The 6733-nt window shown below is 44.1% G+C and overlaps 6 non-coding genes across 6 annotated transcripts; 5 read left to right on the forward strand and 1 right to left on the reverse strand.

Annotated features, from left to right (window-relative positions):
* Positions 1 to 1215: 1215 nt before the first annotated feature.
* trnak-cuu (transfer RNA lysine (anticodon CUU)) lies at positions 1216 to 1288 on the forward strand. Its single transcript has one exon. It is a non-coding gene; the product is annotated as a tRNA-Lys (tRNA).
* A 97-nt stretch (positions 1289 to 1385) lies between these two features.
* Positions 1386 to 1459, forward strand: trnan-guu (transfer RNA asparagine (anticodon GUU)). The gene has a single exon. It is a non-coding gene; the product is annotated as a tRNA-Asn (tRNA).
* Positions 1460 to 3118: 1659 nt separating this feature from the next.
* On the forward strand, positions 3119 to 3190 carry trnap-cgg (transfer RNA proline (anticodon CGG)). The gene has a single exon. It is a non-coding gene; the product is annotated as a tRNA-Pro (tRNA).
* Positions 3191 to 4253: 1063 nt separating this feature from the next.
* Positions 4254 to 4326, reverse strand: trnar-ucg (transfer RNA arginine (anticodon UCG)). The gene has a single exon. It is a non-coding gene; the product is annotated as a tRNA-Arg (tRNA).
* Positions 4327 to 4777: 451 nt separating this feature from the next.
* trnap-agg (transfer RNA proline (anticodon AGG)) lies at positions 4778 to 4849 on the forward strand. Its single transcript has one exon. It is a non-coding gene; the product is annotated as a tRNA-Pro (tRNA).
* A 1590-nt stretch (positions 4850 to 6439) lies between these two features.
* On the forward strand, positions 6440 to 6511 carry trnap-agg (transfer RNA proline (anticodon AGG)). The gene has a single exon. It is a non-coding gene; the product is annotated as a tRNA-Pro (tRNA).
* Positions 6512 to 6733: the final 222 nt, after the last annotated feature.

The raw sequence follows: 6733 nt of genomic DNA on the forward strand, positions 1-6733 counted from the left end.
ATCGGCCAAGTTACTTATTCCAGTTGACTTAAAATCAGCATCAAACTTTACACAGGTAGGGAAGGTATTGATCAAAACAGTGACTGGAATGAATTTATCAGAAACCCGGCTAGCTCAGCCGGTAGAACATGAGACTCTTAAGCTCAGGGTCGTGGGTTCGAGCCCCACGTTGGGTGTTTTTCTCTCTCTTTTTGGCAGCTTTCAATTGGATTCTTCGAGCATACCTATTGAGACACAGTTCAGCATTTCTATTACAGCTGGGTTGCTTTCAAGGTCTCTGTGGCGCAATTGGCTGTTAACCGAAAGGTTGGTGGTTCGAGCCCACCCAGGGACGAATTAAGCTTTTCTCTGCCTTGCAACTGCTAACACGTGCACTGGGCATAGATCCTGGGCCACGTGCTGTCTGGCGGTACAAGATGACATCAGGATTTAGCAGAAGTTTGTTGGCCAGTGCCTGTATTGGCCAAATTTTTTATTCCAGTTGACTTAAAAAAAACATTAAACTTTACACAGGTAGGGAAGATATTGATCAAAACAGTGACTTTCTCTTGAATGAGCATCTCACAAGCCCTGTCTGGCGTTACAAGATGACATCAGGATTTAGCAGAAGTTTGTTGTCCAGTGCCTCTATTGGACAAGTTACTTGTTCCAGTTGACTTAAAATCAGCATCAAACTTTACAAAGGTAGGGAAGGTATTGATCAAAACAGTGACTAGAATTAATGTATCAGAAGCCCGGCCAGCTCAGTCGGAGGGCATGAGACACTTAATCTCAGTGACGTGGGTTCGTGCCTCACGTTGGGTGTTTCTCTTACCTTTCTCTCTCTCTTTTCGGCAGCTTTCATTTGGGTTCATCCAGCAGACCAAGTGAAACAAAGTTCAGCGTTTCTACCACAGTTGGTGTGATTAGTCTGAGTCTCTGTGGCACAATCGGTTAGCGCGTTCGGCTGTTAACCGAAAGGTTGTTGCTTTGAGCTCATCCAGGGACGAACGAAGGCTTTTGCTGCCTTGCAACTGCTAACACGTGCACCGGGCAATGATCCTGGGCCACGTGCTGTCTGGCGTTACAAGATGACATCAGGATTTAGCAGAAGTTTGTTGTCCAGTGCCTGGATCGGCCAAGTTACTTATTCCAGTTGACTTAAAATCAGCATCAAACTTTACACAGGTAGGGAATGTATTGATCAAAACAGTGACTAGATTTAATGTATCAGAAGCCCGGCTAGCTCAGTCGGTAGAGCATGAGACTCTTAATCTCAGGGTCGTGGGTTCGAGCCCCACGTTGGGCGTTTCTTTCTCTCTTTTCGGCAGCTTTCAATTGGATTCTTCGAGCATACCTATTGAGACAAAGTTCAGCATTTCTACTACAGTTGGGTTGCTCTCGAAGTCTCTGTGGCGCAATTGGTTAGCGCGTTCGGCTGTTAACCGAAAGGTTGGTGGTTCGAGCCCACCCAGGGACGAATTAAGCTTTTCTCTGCCTTGAGGTAAGTAGGATAACAGCAGCGGCCTACGTGAGATAACAGTCTAAATAGAGTACGGGGAAGAAAAAAAAAGGATTCAGTCTTACTCCATCCCGATGTGGGTGTACGCGGCTGTCCCCTGGCATAAACTAGAATGTCCGTAACAAACAGCTGGTTCATTCACCAATTGTGTAGTTTACGGTCATTTGCCACTCGTAGTTAACAAATCCTAAACCTTTAAATCTATCTTTATCGGCGAAAATTCCAGAGCCTCTCTTTAATCCAATCCTGACGGGTCTGCCGGTTTGTTGTATTCTTAGAGCGCTGCCAGCCGGTTGTCCGCGCTTTATTCAAAACCTCAACTTCTGAAGATGTCTCGGGGCCAAACTGGAAACCCCTTTTCTTCATGTCCTCAGTCGCTTCGTCTGCGCTTCCATAGGTGACCGGCCCGCCGTCAAAGAACACTCGCAGTTTCGCTGGCGGTGGTGTCTGAAATCGTATTCCCTTCTCTTTGAGCATCCTCCTGATCTGAGAATATGCCTTCCTTTTCGCCAAGGTTTCAGCAGGGTAGTCATGATCAAAGTAGATCCTGCCGTTGTTGTAAAAGATTTCCTTTTTCTTCCACGCAGTGTGCAGAACCATTTCCTTTAACCATTTCCTTAACTTTGAATTCTTGAAAGTACACAATCACCGATCTTGGCTGCGCCTCGTTAGGAGGTCTTGGTCCGAGCGCTCTGTGGCATCTTTGAATCCCGAGTTCAATTTCAGCAAGGTCCAGTTCTTTTTTAATAAGATTATCAATGAATTGGTACATGTTGTTATTTTCAGCGCCTTCCGAGATCCTGTAAATGCGAACATTATTACGTCTCGAGCGTGCTTCCAGGTCTGTTAACTTCATCTGCATTCTTTCCTGGGATTGTAGTGACTGGCTCAGAGCTTCCCTGAAATCCGTGGACCACTCCTCGGCCTCGGCGATGCGGGTCTCGGCCTCACTCACTCTGTCAGTTGTAGTTTTCAGGTCGGTTGTGATTTCGTTTAGCGTCTGGTAAATTTCCTTTCGAAAGTCCACTAATTCTCTTTTCAGATCGTCTCGGAAGATGTTTAGCTCGGACTTCATCTCCAAGGCCACCATCTTTATGTCTGCGCGGATGACCGCGACGCTTTCGTCCACTGTTGTCAGTTTTGGATTTTCCTCTTGTCCGCCATTACGCTCTCCTTGTTTCTCAGCCCCGGCGGTATCCTCTAAATTACTACCTTTTTCCGCTTTCCCAAACTGTTTTCCTTTGCCCTTTCTGACTTTCTCCCCTTCCATCATTAGATTCGATTAGGAATTAGGTGTTAATTGTATTAATTGGGGAATTAAACTCCGACCAAACGGGAGACAAAAAGTTAAGCGGCCATGCGCTTTCAGTTAACCGCCGGAAGTCTGAACCTAGCTTTTTAAAGGTAACACTGGATTGTCTTGCACAGTCAATGTAAAAGGAACTGCATCAAAGACAACCCAGTTGGTACTTTAGGCCACTGGGCTGTTTTTACTGCCTGTGAACTGTAATATGCCTCCAGGGAGTTGCTGACACACGTAACAAAAACAGCATGAACAAAGAGTAGAGTGGATCGGTCTCACAGAATTTTTTGTGGCACTGCAGATTGCTTCTACAGGGCTCGTTGGTCTAGGGGTATGATTCTCGCTTCGGGTGCGAGAGGTCCCGGGTTCAAATCCCGGACGAGCCCTACGCCTGTCATAAAAAATGAGGCGGAGCTGTGCTCACTATGATCTTTCTATGTTAATTGTAGCAACTTTTGCTGTGACTTTAGTTAATGAACATTTAGTGGACTTCTGATCTCAATCAGTCTAACATGTACAATTATACAGACAAAAAAAGGAGCGGCAATGATTCGGTTGTTAGATTTGTTTATGGATCTTGAACAACCCACCAGCTTTATATGTAAGCACAATTTTTGTCTTTGTACACAGTCTCTTCTCTGTAGGCACCATGCAGGATTCAAAATGGCCTTTCGCGTTAGGTATCTCGTTACCCTTTTAGTCATAACAGGTAATATGCATGGCAATGCAGGAAGTTAATGACATGCAAACACATCTCAAGAAGGTTTTCACAGCTACCGTGTTTCATCCACCAAACATTGCTCCCAAATTGAGGTGAGACTTTCAAAGACAACCCAGATTGGACTTGAACCAACAATTCCAAGCCCCGAAGGTTGATGCCTTATCCATTAGGCCACTGGGCCATTTCGCCAATCATTTGTCATGGATCTTTTGTATGCCTTCAACAAGATGCCAACGCATGGAAAACTGCACTTTAGGATCTAGATGCCAGTTTGCATTCCGTCAAATAAGATGTGTGCAACTAATGGTCAAACATTTTCTTTGTGTAATCATCCACATTCGTGTCTCATTGGTCCTGGGGTATGGTTCTTGCGTATGGTGTGACTGGTCTTGAGTTTCAAATTCCAGACAAGGCCACTCTCATTAACTTGAAATCACAACCTTTCTGTAGCTATTTTACTTGTTTGCATTTCATCATCATCCACCTAACAAGAGACCATTAGTTGAAAGCCACGAGGTATTTGAAGTCAAGATCTCCATTACCATAGCGGAACCTTTTAGGTTTGTAATGTGACAGTGAGATTCAAGCAAGATTGGGTGAATCTTTATTTGAAGTGTGCAGCAAGTCTGAGAATTCGAAGCTAACTATTGTCCTCAGATCATCACACCTAAGTTTTGAGAAGACCAGTCGGAATTGTTTCACACAACTTAAATTTAACCCAATAAAGACAACCCAGATGGGACTTGAACCCACAATCCCCAGCTTCGAAGGCTGATGCCTTATCCATTAGGCCACTGGGTCAACACTAGCCTTTGTCATATCTGATGTATGGCTCAGGAAGTTCTTGTAACTCAGAAAAACAGTACTTTAGGATCCCTATGCCATATTGCATTCAGACGATCTGGTGTGTACACCTAATGACAAAACAGCTTCTCTGAGGAGTTTTCCATTGTCATGTCGTTTTGACCTAAGGGTATGAACCTAGCTTTTGAGGGTAACACTGGATTGTCTTGCACAGTCAACTTAAAAGGAACTGCATCAAAGACAACCCAGTTGGTACTTTAAACCCACAATCCCCAGCTTCGAAGGCTGGTGCCTTATCCATTAGGCCACTGGACTGTTTTTATACTTACTGTGAACTGTAATATGCCTCCAGAGAGTTGCTGACACACGTAACAAAAACAACATGAACAAAGAGTAGATTGGATTGGTCTCACAGAATTTCTTGTGGCACTGCAGGTTCCTTCTACAGGGCTCGTTGGTCTAGGGGTATGATTCTCGCTTAGGGTGCGAGCGGTCCCGGGTTCAAATCCCGGACGAGCCCTACGACTGTCATAGAAAAGCAGTGGTGCTGTGCTATCTATGGTGTTTCTGTGTTAATTGTAGCAGCTTTTGCTGTGACTTTAGTGAATGAACATTTAGTGGACTTCTGATCTAAATCAGTCTAACATGTACAATTATACAGACAAAAAAAGGAGCGGCAATGATTCGGTTGTTAGATTTGTTTATGGATCTTGAACAACCCACCAGCTTTATATGTAAGCACCATTTTTTTGCTTTGTACACAGTCTCTTCTCTGTAGGCACCATGCAGGATTCAAAATGGCCTTTCGCGTTAGGTATCTCGTTCCCTTTTAGTCATAACAGGTAATATGCATGGCAATGCAGGAAGTTAATGACATGCAAACACATCTCAAGAAGGTTTTCACAGCTACCGTGTTTCATCCACCAAACATTGCTCCCAAATTGAGGTGAGACTTTCAAAGACAACCCAGATTGGACTTGAACCAACAATTCCAAGCCCCGAAGGTTGATGCCTTATCCATTAGGCCACTGGGCCATTTCGCCAATCATTTGTCATGGATCTTTTGTATGCCTTCAACAAGATGCCAACGCATGGAAAACTGCACTTTAGGATCTGGATGCCAGTTTGCATTCCGTCAAATAAGATGTGTGCAACTAATGGTCAAACATTTTCTTTGTGCAATCATCCACATTCGTGTCTCATTGGTCCTGGGGTATGGTTCTCGCGTATGGTGTGACTGGTCTTGAGTTTCAAATTCCAGACAAGGCCACTCTCATTAACTTGAAATCACAACCTTTCTGCAGCTATTTTCTTGTTTGTATTTCATCATCATCCACCTAACAAGAGACCATTAGTTGAAAGCCACGAGGTATTTGAAGTCAAGATCTCCATTACCAGAGCTTAGCGGAACCTTTTAGGTTCGTAACGTGACAGTGAGATTCAAGCAAGATTGGGTGAATCTTTATTTGAAGTGTGCAGCAAGTCGGAGAATTCGAAGCTAACTATTGTCCTCAGATCATCACGCCTAAGTTTTGAGAAGACCAGTCGGAATTGTTTCACACAACTTAAATTTAACCCAACAAAGACAACCCAGATGGGACTTGAACACACAATCCCCAGCTTCGAAGGCTGATGCCTTATCCATTAGGCCACTGGGTCAACACTAGCCTTTGTCATATCTGATGTATGGCTCAGGAAGTTCTTGTAACTCAGAAAAAGAGTACTTTAGGATCCCTATGCCATATTGCATTCAGACGATCTGGTGTGTACACCTAATGACAAAACAGCTTCTCTGAGGAGTTTTCCATTGTCATGTCGTTTTGACCTAAGGGTATGAACCTAGCTTTTGAGGGTAACACTGGATTGTCTTGCACAGTCAACTTAAAAGGAACTGCATCAATGACAACCCAGTTGGTACTTTAAACCCACAATCCCCAGCTTCGAAGGCTGGTGCCTTATCCATTAGGCCACTGGGCTGTTTTTATACTTACTGTCGACTGTAATATGCCTCCAGAGAGTTGCTGACACACGTAACAAAAACAACATGAACAAAGAGTAGATTGGATTGGTCTCACAGAATTTCTTGTGGCACTGCAGGTTCCTTCTACAGGGCTCGTTGGTCTAGGGGTATGATTCTCGCTTAGGGTGCGAGAGGTCCCGGGTTCAAATCCCGGACGAGCCCTACGACTGTCATAGAAAAGCAGTGGTGCTGTGCTATCTATGGTGTTTCTGTGTTAATTGTAGCAGCTTATGCTGTGACTTTAGTGAATGAACATTTAGTGGACTTCTGATCTAAATCAGTCTAACATGTACAATTATACAGACAAAAAAAGGAGCGGCAATGATTCGGTTGTTAGATTTGTTTATGGATCTTGAACAACCCACCAGCTTTATATGTAAGCAC

This window comes from Danio aesculapii, chromosome 4, assembly GCF_903798145.1.
Source record: "Danio aesculapii chromosome 4, fDanAes4.1, whole genome shotgun sequence".
Classification (NCBI taxonomy): domain Eukaryota; kingdom Metazoa; phylum Chordata; class Actinopteri; order Cypriniformes; family Danionidae; genus Danio; species Danio aesculapii.